At 39.2% G+C, this 15,068-nt stretch overlaps 1 protein-coding gene across 5 annotated transcripts in view; it reads right to left on the bottom strand.

Annotated features, from left to right (window-relative positions):
• vti1a (vesicle transport through interaction with t-SNAREs 1A) overlaps positions 1-15,068 on the bottom strand; it is a 118,767-nt gene that overhangs the window by 18,228 nt on the left and 85,471 nt on the right. Inside the window, exon 9 of one of the 5 annotated variants that reach the window (XR_008964756.1) lies at positions 6,539-6,704. The exons of the other annotated variants lie outside the window; for them this stretch is intronic. The gene's annotated coding sequence lies outside the window, so the exon portion shown is untranslated. The remainder of the gene's footprint in view (positions 1-6,538; positions 6,705-15,068) is intronic. 5 annotated transcript variants of the gene reach the window in all.

Raw genomic sequence — 15,068 nt, 5'->3', positions numbered from 1 at the left:
CCAACTGACCTGCAGTCAAAGGAGCCTTTGTGAGCACGCTCTGGCGGTCGGCCAATCAGATCCTCAAGCTTGTCTGTCTCCAGGCGGGAAATGGTGCCCCTGGTATGCGATGAACGGCAGAATACACAGACAGACAGGCCGGTTGCCGGCAGGCCCTCTCTCTCTTGTCTAAAATGCCCAACCTCACTTCACTGAGGGGAAAATTACCTGTCTGGCCCCCAGCCAGAGGACCTGCCTGCCCCAGCACCACTTATTTATTTAATAGTGTACCTCTGCCCCTGCCTTCATGCCCTGACGCCCACTGTCTGCTAGCTCTAACACACATACACTGCTCGGGATTCTTGAATAAGCCTTTAATAGTCCAAAGAGCTTCCAAAAGCAAGGTGTGAAAAATCACCTGGCAGCCTGACCCTACAGTTCAGAGGTCGCCCACTGTATTTCCAACACGGGACACTGATCATGAGAAAAGAATCACAGCAGACACAGAAAAGGTGGAGAATTTATAGAGAGTAAAAAATGACACATCTACACCGGCAGTGTTGAATCAAGTTGAAGAAGGTTACACTAACAGGAATGACACATGTCAACATTAAAGGGATAGTTCACCCAAAAATGAAAATTCTGTCACCATTTACTCACCCTCTTGCCATTTCAAACCTGTATGACTTTCTTTCTTCCGCAGAACACAAAAGATATTTTTAAAAAGATTGGTTACCGAACAGCGGCGGCACCCATTCTATTCGCTAGTTGCACTAGATGGCGCCGGTGAGCTTTTGAGACGCCAGAGTCGGCAGAGTAATTTCCGGTCGTATAACACTGTATGGGAAAATGAGGGTTTTTGGATAAAAAAGAAGAATGTAATATATAAGCGATATGACAGATCCTCTTCACATTGTTGAGCACTTCGTTAAGCCAAAACAACTCGATAGTGTTATACGACCGGAGATTAGTCTGCGGACTCTGGCGTCGCAAAAGCTAACCGGCACCATCTTGTGCAACTAGCTCATTGTATGGACACAAAACCAATGCAAGTCAATGCGTGCCATTGCTGTTCGGTTAACGACATTCTTCAAAATATATTCTTTTGTGTTTTTTGGACGAAATGTTTCGAGGCTGAGTAAATGATGACAGAATGTTCAATTTTGGGTCACTTTAAAAAATCAGATGAACCAGATTTTAGAGATAAAGAATAAGACGAGGTGTGAGGTCTGTGTTTTCAGACTGATGGTGTTAAACGCTGCCACAAAGTCTGGTTATCATTTACCTGCCACTACAGGTGACAAGACAGGAGAAATGTATACATACATGCCGGCTATGTGTCAATACAACGCTTCCTCACAGAATATAGAGAAAGTAAATAACATATTAACATGATCTTATATATAATGAACACAATAAAAAAATCACCATCCAAACGTTTACAGCAGACACAGAAAAGGCCTAAAAACATCAGTACATACGATAATCTGTCCGGACAATACAGCACTTGCCTCAACCGGCCAAAAACTCTTTTACACTGGGCCCAGGACCAGGCCCTGCCCATTTCTCTTTTGTATTATCTCTACTCTTTTTCTTCTGTATTTGTAGTTCACTCTCTTTCTTTCTGTGGCCATCTTGTTTCTCACAGTTATCAGTTGTCAGCTTTCTGGCTTGACATTTATGAGCGTGCGCCTGCCCCTAAGCAATGGTATTTAAACCCCCGTATACACACCCACACATTCATGCACAGATACAAACATACACATGATCCAAACTCTTGGGTTGCACTTCTACATGCTAAATATAGTGTAGCTGATTATAATGATCATTGTCATGCTATACACCAGCCAACAGTACGGACGTGAAAGTAAGAATGTAGCAGGTAAATCTCATTCATTTCAGATTTTTTTTTAAAATACATTTTTAACAATATGTGACCCAGTCTAAAAAAAGTCTCAATCAAATTATGAGATACGGAGCATCAAAGTTGGTTTTTAACCATTAATTTCACTATGATTTTAATCTTTGACATATGACATGACAAAATATGGAGATATGAAGTTTCAGAAGGACAGCAGCGATATTTTCGAACACTAAGTATATCTTACTTATATTTTTGTCTTGAAATATCTAAAAATTCTCAAATCATGATTTACTTGAAAAGCAAAATGGTACTAAGTTTTGTTTTCCTAAAGAAATTATCAAAATGAAGAGTTTATGCTCATAAAAAACTTTTCATTGAATGCTTAATTCAGGTTTATTTTCTTACCCTATTGGGATATATTTTTCTAGTTTAAACCATAAACTCACTTAATTTTGATAATTTCTTCTAGAAAACAAGATTGTGTGCATCATGTGTAAGACTTTTTTCAAATGTATGTTATTAGCAAAACTTTGTGCACTGTATTATTGCTTCTGAATCAATTGCATTATTAACAATGCTTACACTAAATAAGTAGGGCATTGTCTTGAAACAGAACGGCTACGACTTAGGAAAAATGCATGCAAAGTGTGACTCAGGAGAGATTTACTATCCATGATCAGACCTGAAGCCAGTCAAACTGTAGTTAGATCAAGAGGTGGTGACAAACCTCAGAGTCAGACACACACTCCTGCCTCCCAAAAATCACCTTCATCTGATCTTCAATTTGACTTGCTATAGCAGGAGTTAGAAGTTTGCTGGAAGGGCGGGCAGCCAAAATATAGAGCCATTTAAAGAAAAAAATCAAAGTACACTTACACACAGAGTTAAAGCTGCATATGTGGCTGGTTTAGTTAAAGACTGTAGTTAAAATGGCCACTGAGGAGATCATGGCTCAGTGAGAAAAAGCAGAGCAAAGGCCCAGTCTTGCTATTTCAGCTTTTGGCCACAGTGCACATTTAATAAGAGAGAATGTTATGTTATGGGAAATCTAATTTGAGGCTCTTGTTTGTTTTCCTGGCTTTATTTTGAAAAAGCAGGCGGCAACTAATTTTACGCCTCCCGCTCTCGAGACGAGACTGTCTGTCGTGGGTTTCTAACAGAAAGTCTTTAAAAAAAAGCCGAGCAGACGGAAAGTACTGAGTTTTCGATAAAACACCACTTTCTGAGCCCCACACTAAATTAGGGAGGTAATTAATTGCGAGGTTATTTTCCATGTCAGCGAAGCATATGTATGCATACGGTCACATTCAGAGTTTCCACGGAAATATTAGCATCCATCCTCTGCCTAATTGAGACGTATTCCCTTTGGGGAGGAAGAGGAGGTCGCTGGGCGTTAATTAATCCTGGTTTTTAAAAGTAAATGACATTCATTAGCAAGGACCGAAGCCAAATAAGATTATTTACACCGCAATAATCGGGACTGTTCTGCCACTGTGTCTTTAATGTTACGGAAATACCTCCGCGGAGAGGCCGAGAGAAATCACACGCCTTTTTCGGTCTTCACTTCCACGACAATTAAAAGCGAGCGAACAGATGGAGACGTGGCCGTGTGAGCGGGCTCAGAGATGCCCTTCATCTTCTCCTTATCCGCCTGTACCACGAAACGCACATACTAAAGACTAACAGCACACGCTCAGGTTTTCAAGATGGTTTGACCAAATCACAGTCCTTATAAACATTAGAGATGCTTGTAATAAATAACTTAAGTACAAACAGCGCTCGCCCAAAAGTCTACGCAAATTAAACGCATAAATGCAATGAAATACTAAACATTCATCCTTTGCTTGGAAAAAAACACTGTATTCCCCATGACAAAACATTGCCATAACGACAGAAAGGCCTTTGTGTGACCTCTTGCTCTTTCTTACACACAAATAGACGTCGCCCACACACAGACGGTTAACAATGAATTTGTTAAGACTGCCTAAGCTTCTGCAAGAAACGAGGAATTAAATAACAGTGCATTTATTGTGCAGCGGCCGTCTACTAACAATCAACACACAGGATCCTTTACTGAGAATTCTGTAAAGAAAAAATAAACAAATGGATGACGGTACGACAGTTTGCGTCCAATCCGAGATGCACGTGTTCCAATATTCCACTTTCAATTGTTTTCTATTCAAACACAAATTACACATGGAAACTAAATGATCTTATTTTTTTATACTAACTTTTTATTACTTATGAGTTGTTTGTAAAAGTACACTGTCCAGAATGTGTGAAAACCGGAGATACACATATTATAAACCTCATTAGTTTCACCCTAATGTTCACTTAAAAGGATATTTAACCTAAAAATGAAAATTCTTCCATCATTTACTCATTCTCATGTTATTTCAAACCTGTATGACTTTTTTCTTTTGCAGAAAACAAAAGATAATATTCTAATAATGTTGGAACCAAACAACATCGGTCCCTATGGACTTCCATGGTCTGGACACAAAACCACCGACACATGTCTCAAAATATCTTCTTTTGTGTTCAACAGACGAAAGACTCATACACAGGTTTTGACCAACATAAGGGTGACAAAATAATGACAGACTTTTAATTTTGGGGTAAACTATTCCTTAAAAAACAGAAAAGCATTGGTCCCCATTGACTTGCATTGGTTTTGTGTCCATACAACAAAAGTCAATGGGGACCAACAGATTTTGTGTTCTACAGAAGAAAGAAAGTCATGCAATGAAATGACAAGAGGGTGGGTAAATGATGACAGAATTTTCATTTTTGGGTGAACCATCCCTTTAATAGTTCTTGAAAGGTGCCAGTCATAGAAGTTCATTGATAACCGTTTTTTTCTTGCACAATGGACAAAACAATCTCTGGGTGCGTTTATATTTGACATTAACATGCGACCTGTATCTGGATGTTGTCCACATACACATTGAAAAGACAAGTGTAAACGCGCTTCTGATCGGAATGTTATCCGATCAGCGTGTCCTGATCAAGAGGTAGTCGAGGACGCATTGTGATCGGATCTCAGTGTAATGTAAACGCAATCCAGACAGTTTATCTACATTTACCGGCACAACTTCACAGAAAACCCCGCCCACTGTCATTATTCTCTCGTCTGTGCGAAACCTGCAGCGGAAAGTTTACTCTTGCTCACGCACTCTTGCACAGTCGTTCATTTTCCCACAAAATGATCGTGGATACTTTATTACAGTGTATCATTATTTGCAACCTACAGAGGATGTATGTCAAATCACACGAGATGTTTTCTTGACCACTTCAGCTTTATCATCACAGGCTATTTGTGACTGCCACGAACGGGTTTTACTCGCACACACAGCGCCAGTGGTGTTTTTAAACACATCATTTGTTTATTTTCATGTCACAGACACGAATAGCAACACTATACCAGCTTGTGTCCAACATAGGCTACTTGTGTGTGTGTGTGTGTGTGTATTTACTGTATAGCATACGGCGTTATATACTCTCTGTTTTCCCGCTGTCCCGAGGGCTGCTGCCGTGTCTCGTACCGTCCCCGGAAGACAGATTAAGCGGCAGCCGCGCAGCTTGAAACGGAGCTCTGAATACACCGTATATATCATTTACACACCGAAACAAGATTGTATAGTGTTGCTTATAGCTGATGTTAGTAAACACGCTATTTAGGGCGCAGACCAAAGAAACGACGCGCTGTCACTTTCAGCCGAACCAACCCAAATAGACGAGAACGATGTAAGTGGTCGCTTTTGATCATAGTAACTTCGGCCTACTTATGTGATTATTTTATGTGACATGAATAAACAAATGATGTGTTTAAAAACACGGTTAAGAGTCTGTGTGTGTGTGCGCGAGTGAAACCCGCCACAGCTCAAGTACAAAAGCTTGTGTCATTTTACAAACGTCCTCTGCTTATACTTTCACATATAAGATCATTAATCGTTTTAACCTTTGTTTACTTCCCACCGCTGCCTCGAGTTCAACATGGCTGCGTATCAAATGTGTAACATGCTCATCCTCCCCGTTATACGTGTTGTGTGAAATCTCCCCGCACCGGGGCTATTTTTAAATTGCAGGCTTATTAAAATAATGGGCGGGAAACTATCGAGATCCGATCAGTTATCCAGATGTGGAAGCCACTTGTTGACAAGTGTAAACGTGCTGTGTCCTGATTGTCTGAAGATCCGATCTGCTTGTTCGGATCACCGAGATCGCATGTTAATGCCAAATATAAACGCACCCTCTGAAAAAATGACTCTTTCCCCAAATTACAATGGTTGCTTTGCCCTTGACAGAGCGTGACGTAGACTTCTCACCTGCTCTATCTGCATGTATGATCACCGTCCTGGGTTAATCTCAACTCCTATAGAAGGCTTGTTTCCGGGCTACGATCAAACAATGCCCTGACAAGGTTTTCAGTGAAAGAGACGGGGCAGATCATCCGCTCTCTCTTCTCTGTCAGTCCGGGAGAGTCAGCTCTGACAGTGCCAGAGGTAGTTTCAAAGACGCGGCCGCCTCATGTCAGGCCGCCACAAAGAGAGATAAAACGGAAGCCGACGTGCGCTTCGTTTAGGTCCATTCATTAAGCTTTCATGTACAAACCCTCCGCCGGGAACAGATACAGAAGTGAAGCTGAAGACGCTATTTTGCTTTCTTTCTGTGAATTAAGGAGTTATAGATTACCTGAATGTGACTGAGCTGGGCATTGTGGAAGCGATGCCAACAGCGTTCTTCACATTCATGAATTCTGTCTATCATCTACAGTCTTTCTTCTGGTCCTCTAACTTCATTTCTGGTTGCTGGTAATTCAAGTTGATCCTTCACACTGCTTGAAAAGAGCAGTTTAGATCTAAGAGGAGAAGAGGAAAGTCACAAATAACAAGAATAACAGCATAAGTAAGCATTAAAGCCATACTTTCAACTGAATAATAGATATCTGCTTCTATACACGGGATGCACGTATGACCTTGTCTGACATAGATAGACGTATAGAAAAAAAAGAATAAAAAGTCCAATGCGTGTAAGCACCCAGTATAACCCTGATCCCTAAACTTCAGTAGGTCACAAGCTCAAGAAAACCGAGACGACGGCCATTGTTTCACCTGCCACTGATCTTTATCCTTCTAAGTACAATGATTAAGGTATGAAACCTGTGGGAATGTGACAAAAAGATGTGCAGACAAACTGGAACAAGCGTCGAGGCCCACTTCACTCCCTGGGGTGGGGCTGCGAGAAGAGGAGACCTCGCCATTTTACAACCGGGGATCGTGTGACGGCTGCCGATGACACCCACCGCTTCGACTCCAGCCCTGAGCCTATGGTATCTCCTCCCATAGATCCGCTTACACGGCCCACACAAAAGAACGACACAAAGCCCAATCCAAACTCAGGTGAGAGAAAACTCAGGTCATTGAGTTACTCGTATTCAATACACCCTCTCCGGGCTGGTGTGCGTTTACACGTTTACAAGCATTTAGACTAGAGACTCGATGACAGAGCAATAGATGAGCAGCAGGCAGATATATACTTGGATATCTTACATGATGTACAATAGCGATGGTTTTGAGTGACAGCGATGACGATGCTGATGACATCAGATGATGACTAGCGTAAGGACCGCACAAGACGGTGGGATTCTGTTGAGTTCCCTGCGTTAATAAAAATGGGTGTGCACAATACATCCCGACATCTTCGCTTCACTTCGATCCGCTTATCTGTCAGATCAAAGGCACCGACGTACATTTAACCTTACTAGGTCCTCCCGCATCACGTCTAAATATTAATGATAATAAAGTCTCACACCCTTCCTGTGTCAGCCAATTACACCGTGTATTGATCCCACTACTCTCTTGGCCAATTAAAACGCAGCCATTGTAATGCGTCTAGGCACTTCAAAGGAAAGCGCCATTGATTTGTTTCTGGATCTTAGTGTTTACCGTTAGCAAAGGGGAAAACGGGGAAAACATTTTATGCTGCAGGTTGGAGAGGAAGTACTCAGACCCAGATGCAGGAGCTTGTTGCGGTTCGGCTCAATATACAGTTACTCTTTCCTGCTGGTTTAAAGAGCACCCAACCCTGACCAACAACACATCAAACGCCACGAGAGAGATGAGGCTGGACAATCTGAGTACTTAACATAATAAGGGCTACAGGGCTTTCTAAAGGCAAAATTCAAGATTTCAAATAAAATTTGCGTAAAGAAATATCTTGGCTCTGATGTATAAAAGGGTCTATTACATCAGTTTACTCAGAATCAAAAAAGTTTAAGATGGTTTGCTGGTCTTAGCTGGTTTAAGATGATCTCTCAGCCAGGTCAGGATGACCTGTTGGATTTTTATCTAGTTTAGGATCACTTACTCAATCATTTTTTTCACCTATTATAATAAAAGATAAGCCATCAAAACTATGGAACAACACAAACTATGTTATATTTTAGCATCTGTAATTGTCTTTTTTTATTCTGTCCAAGTTATCAATTTCAAGAACTTTATAACCCTTGTGTGGTGTTTGGGTCTGTGGGACCGGTTTTCATTGTTTACGTATTTCCTCAAGATAAACATGTTTTGAACACTTTTAACAATAAAATAAATAGCGCCTTAGTGTTTCAACGGTGGTAAATGACAAATATAAATGCCACAAATGCTGCACATGTTCCTTGTAACTGGGATAAAGTAAACACGTAAAGTATAAAATGTTTATGGCTTTCAATTTTGTTTTTTTACATAAATTTAGAAAAATGTTGTGTGAATACCACACAAGTGTAAAACAAATTATAGTTTTAATATAATAAAAGCATACAATTATATTTTATTATATTATAATAATATTTTATCCATATAAATCTGTATTATTATTTGTTGTACTTAGTATGCAATATAAATAAATAGAATTGTATTCTTGTCTATACAAAACAAATGTTAAACATTCAAGCATACGCCTTTTTCAGGGTTTTTAAGATTTTGGGAAACATACAATTTGATTATATATCGTATTATATTTATATTTATCCATATAAATCTATATTATTATGTTTTATTTAGTATCTAATGTAAACAATTTTTTCATCTACAAAACAAATGTTAAACAATTAAACATATGCTGTTTTCAGGGTTTAACATTATAAGAAAACTACAGTATTATTAAATATTATAATTATATTTCTTACATATAAATGTATATTATTATTTGTTTTATTTAATATGTAAATAGTAAATAGAATTTTATTAAGGTCTATAAAACAAATTTTAAATATTTAAGCATATACCTTTTTGGGTTTTTTAGATTACGAGAACCATTTCAGTCAAGTGATCTTAAACTTTCAACCGGTTGACCAGCTTAGACCAGAGTGCTTTCAAGATGATTTTTGTAACCTATGAAACAAACTAACAAAAGCACAAAATTAGGTCTATATGTTTAACATGGGCATCAAACTTCCCCCACCCAAGTCTGCTTTAAACTCCAATCAGCACCAGCAGTCAACTGGAACAATCAGAAGGCACATTCATTACCACAGCCTGTGGCCTCATGTAAACACTAATAGCACTTACGGCCAACAAAAATGCTCAGCTTGGGATCACGTCAACAGTAAAGTGGGAGGTGATGCTGGAAATCCTCAGTGTAAACTTTCTGTGGTGTTGAGACCATAAAGTAGAAGAACTGAGTGGGCATCAAACCAAGGAAACAAATCAGACGACAAGTACAAGAAGTGTCGGAAAAACTGTTGAAAGAATGACTTTATAAGCATAAAGGTTCAACTCCATATGGGTTGTGTCATACATCAATTTGGAGAAAGGCTGTAAACGTAACAGGTCATCAAAACCCATTCTGAACGAAGTCGAGACAGAAAATACATTGACTCACTTTTGTGAAAAACACAAAAGGGAAACAGGAGCGTCCTGTAAGTCAGAGCCAATCCTCGCACGATGCACACAAGAAAACAAAACAATAGCGTGCGTGTCTGTCCATTATGTGCTGGTCTGGAAGACTCTCTCGCTATTGTGGGTTTGCAGTGGACCGGTACTCACTGCTCTCTTTGTACTGGTCTGTGAGGAAGTGTCAACACAAAGACCCCGTTGAGAAGACCACAATACAACGCAGCCCGCCGCTGTAGCCCTGGTCCGCTCGCTGTCCGGGCGCGGCTAGAGCGAGCCCATTCAATTCAGGAGAGACCCTGGCCTTAGATAGATAAACCTTACAAACAAGCCACAACTAAACAAAACAACTGAAGACACAACAACGAGAAAGAAGAGCAACTCAAGAACGAAGCAATAGGAACCTTAATGGTCCAATGCAGAGAAAACAGAAGGGCAACATTTCATGGAGTAAATAAATGAAGGCTACAAGTGGGTAAAGAGGCTCTGATTGGTGCTGGTAAGAGGGGTCAGCACTCTCTATCTGAACGACAGTGAGGTGGTCAGAGTGAAGGAGGGTGAAGGGAGCATGTTAACAATCCATCCATCCATCGATTACTGACAGAAGACAAAGCATGCTGCTCTCACTGCTTGTGAGTCTAAGGCTGGGGCATCTAGTGTGGAAACAACCGGAAACACACGGACAAATGTTCCACTCAAAGACAAAATTGCATAAACCAGTTTTACTTTTACAATGTGATGCATTCAAAGGGATAGTTCACCCAAAAATGAAAATTCATCATTTACTCACCCTCTTGTCATTTCAAACCTGTATGACTTTCTTTCTTCCGCATAACACAAAAGAAGATATTTTAAAAGAATTTTGGTAAGCGAAAAATGGTGATACCCATTCACTTCTATTGCACACACACAAAACCAATGCAAGTCGATGGGTACCGCCGTTGTTCGGTTACCAGCTTTCTTCAAAATATCTTCATTTTTGGGTGAACTATCCCTTTAAGAGTCAAATACAAAATGCAGTAAAGTGCATTTGCACTCATGAATTTGGAAAAAAGCTTTTATCAAAATTCTCTGTGACTCGAACTGATGAGCTAGTTGTTGCTAGCACTGTGCTGTTAGGCTACACAAACATTTAGAAAAAATATATAAAGTAGTGGAAATAAAAACAGAAATGTTAAAAAAGTAAATTGTTTGATGTTGACTAACAGAACAATAAAACAGAACAAATCTGTGACGTTAGACTGTTTGTTCTCTGAATTTGCTCTGCGTTTCATGCGTTACCAGAACCTATAATGAAAGATTTGTGAATGCCAAGCAGTATTTAGGATGGTTTATGTGAAGCCTAAAACGCTTGACCACAGAGCAGTTTTTAGACAGGACTTTACGCATCCACATCTTATTAAATAAAGCTTAAGTCCGCCAGCGAGGCTTGCTTAACGTTAAGGCACAGAACCTCTTTGTGTCCAGCGAGCAGCCTGGCAACGTAACAAAAATGTTAGAGAAGAGACTCCAGAAAGTGTGTGACCAGCAGGTATGTGCTCAGTGCTCAGGTCAGATGAGGTTTAGGATTTGAACCCGATCAGCAAACACGCTGAGAAAGTGACACGGGCCTGCAAGGCCAATGCCTAACGTCCTGACAACTTCCTCATAACGTCTTGACAACGTTAGCAGTGGCGCCATCAAACGCTGGCTCCTCCCGAGCGCCGGCGTGCCGACAGGAAGCATCGTCGTAACCAAACAAACGGAGAAATATACAAACGTGCTGACCAGGTCAATGGAGAACCTCCATTAGAGGATGAACAAGTGAACACGCAACAATGTCTACTCACAATGCACAAACACATGCACATAGACGCAAAGACTCAAGGGTCATGGATGAGCATTTGAATGAGAGAGCTGTCATAAATTGCAAAGGATATTTAATTACAGAGCTCTTGTGAATGAAGCCCATTTCTTCGGGAATGTGCGAGCGTACGTGTCACTGGCCATGTAATAACGCTAGTCTCAGGATTTAAGAGAGGATGGAACAGAATGTTTGTATTACCTCACTCGCTGTCAACAAAATGCCAGAGAGACCAAGCCACCTCTTACTCAGACCATTACAACTGTTAAACCTCAGCCCAATCCGCTCAAATGAGGCCTGTAACTGTTATATTTACTTTTGCACTGTATTTACATACAAGAAAATATGAGTAATGCTAACACAAGCCCAGAAGCGAATAGATCGCTATAAAACAGGATTCTGAAAACAGGATTCTGAGTGAGGAAAAAATGAGGGCGGGACTTGCTTTTAGAGCATTTATTAAGAATTAACTGGAAGATAAAAAGTGGGCGTTAAACACCAGTGTCTCTATATTTTTATGACACATTACAAAGTTATCTTTTGAACAATGTGCACTAATAAATCATTTAAAATAACAAAAGAAACACATTAAGAAAGTAAAAAGGATCTCATTCTTTTATTTTATTTTGGGAAAATTGTATTATTTCTGCTTTAGGTCTACTTTGTACTTGAATACACAAGTGTGTTACAAGTGAAATGTACAATTAATCTTAAATTTAATTTAAAAAGTTGATCACAAAAAAAAAGAAAATAATATTTACGTATATTTAAGAATATCGTCGCTGTGCTTCGGAAACCTTGTACCTCCAAATTTGCTGTTTTTCAAGAAATGGAAAAATATGTCATTTTTTATTATTACTACTGTGTTGTCAAAATACTTTTCATGGGTTAGATATTTGCAAAACCCAGTGACAAACATAAATGGTGTCTAATAATAATGATTTACGGCTCAAAATAAAAATCATGAAATCCGGAGATTCAAGGTTTCAGAAGGACAGCAGCGTTATAATATTTAATAAGGTCAAAGAATAAAAAAATAATTCTGCTCACATAAATCCCTCCCACAATCATCTCACGGTTTAAAGACAAAAGTTCTAGCAAAAGACTCTTTTCGTTTTGGGAGTTGGTTCAGCATTGGGAGCGAGGTGTGATCCAGGGAGACAGGTAGCGACAGGGTGCTGTTGACCCTGGAGGTGCAAACAAATGTGGGTGTTGCCAAGGGAGGCTGCCAGCTTCGCTGTCGAAGTGCGGAGAGAAGGAGGGCAGAGGATTGAGGAGTCTGGACTCCAGCTGGCGCAGGGCCTGGTGTAGCACCCGGACCGGCCGCCTCTCCAAACCAGAGACACAGCCAAGGGCCAGCAAGCACTGCCAGCTGGGAAGACATCCTACTGGGGAGGATAGTACTCCAAACAAACAAAAGCCAAACAGGCCACAGACCTGTCATTAGCCTGTGCCAGCGTATGGCGGCTATAATTACAACTGACTCGGGATCAGTGTGCATTGCACCACACGCCACATAAAGAAAAGCAGAGAAAGTCAATACAGGAGATTTTCGTACACATGCAACCGGCCTTCAATAATTTCAATAAGCAACAAAGTTTTTAAGTTGTAGTTCGCGAACTAAATTTAACGACACTCTACCCATGCTGGGTAAATATTAGACAGAATGTGTGCTGGGTTACAAAATAAACATTTAAAATAAAAAAATTATGTTTTAAACCCAACCATGGGCGGAAACAATCCAGCATTGGGTCATTTTTAACCCAACAGTGTGTTCTGTCCATTATTTACACAGCATTGGCCCAAAACATCCCAGGCTTACATATAAATTAAATATAAATTCTATATTATATTATTATTTTCACTTTTGGAAGCTGGCATTAAACTGTATATAGTGCAATTATATCACAATAAAACATTTTTTTATATAAAAACTAGGCTTTTATTTGGTCAACAAATATTATAATTATTTAAACATTTAAAACTCATTAAAAATGCCCCATTAAAATGTGACAAATTGTGACCTTTGCAAATTTAAATACATATTTTAAATGTAAAAACTATTAGGTTTAAAACCATCATACAAAACACACACACATACACATTTGTGTATGTGAACTTTTGACTCTTGAATCTTTTAACTACTAAGATAAAGGCGTTGTGAAAACTTTAAAAAAAAGTTTTACTTTAAATGACTGAACTTTTTGGTGAAACATTTATACCAACAAAATTTAATTAAAGTACATTTTAAAGCTGTGAAATCAATCAAATGAAATATACTTTTTAAATTGAGTAAATGTAAGTGAAAAATCTGAGTAACTGAAATATTTATTAGAATTCACCAAAAATATTAAATATCAATATTAAATATTTTAAATATTAATATAATTTGTTAATTAAATACTTAATATTTTTCATTTAATAAACTTAAATAATATTTGTACATTTTAGAGAAATTAAAGGTAATTTTGGGCTGGGTTTTTTTCAATGTCCCACTGAAAAAAATCACTTAAATGATTTGAAAAGATTTTATTAAGTTAATATAGCCTTTTATTTTTGTGATATTTTCTAAACCACTGGATTATTTTTAAAGTGCATGTGACAACTAGCCCAGGTGCCCTATACACGTAAGACTAATCGCAAAAGCTGTGAGAATGAACACAATGTTTAATGTGTCCAAGTGGGCTGCAAACAAACATCTGCTTGCCAGTTCCTGTTTAACAGCCTGTGGTATAAAGCGTTAGTGTATGTCTCGACCACTTTCCTATAATCCAATAGTATTTTCTCAAGACCGGGACATTTCTCAGTGGTCATGCTTCAACAATTTGCGGAGCAACAAAACGTCCAATGAGTCATTTAAGGAGGTTGTTTCGGTTCATCAGTTCAGGAGTAAAAGATCCCCATGAACTCCGACCTGGCCCTGACATCATACATTATTACACAGAATCCACCTGCCCCTCCATGAGCATTCGGTATCTTCCTTTTCAAGTGCAGAAAAAAAGTCAAAATAGCTTATAAATGTCAATTTCAACTGTGTCAGTATGAAAACACACTGATGACATCAGCAGCCAAATCAACTTTTTGGATGTTTAGATTTTTAACAAGTGTCCGCTGACTCCTTCAGTGCAAGATCGATGCATCTTGCAAGAATAAAAAACATTGGAAATTTTGGCTTTTTATCCTTCCAAGATTCCAAAGTCCTGACCATGAGTGCATGTATCCACCAGTAAAAACTACAATGGGGACATCCAACTTCAGACCTCACGAGTAGAATGAGCTTTAATGACTCCAAACACACTCCCTCGGAGAGATGTTTAAAGCAACCCTGCTTCTTGTTCTCCCAAAGACAAAAAGACAGGTTTTTCTAGACAAAGCTAACCCGTAAGAGCCATCGGCTGTCAGTCAAAGACAGAGAAAGCCTTTTTTATAGCTGCCATTAGGTAATTATGCAACAAAAGCAGAACAACAGTCTTAATGAGCGCATGAGGTGAGCCATAAA

The sequence above is a fragment of the Triplophysa rosa genome, linkage group LG18 (assembly GCF_024868665.1).
Source record: "Triplophysa rosa linkage group LG18, Trosa_1v2, whole genome shotgun sequence".
Lineage (NCBI taxonomy): Eukaryota > Metazoa > Chordata > Actinopteri > Cypriniformes > Nemacheilidae > Triplophysa > Triplophysa rosa.
The sequence above is the reverse complement of the archived record's forward strand: the minus strand, read 5'-3'. Positions and strand labels throughout refer to the sequence as shown.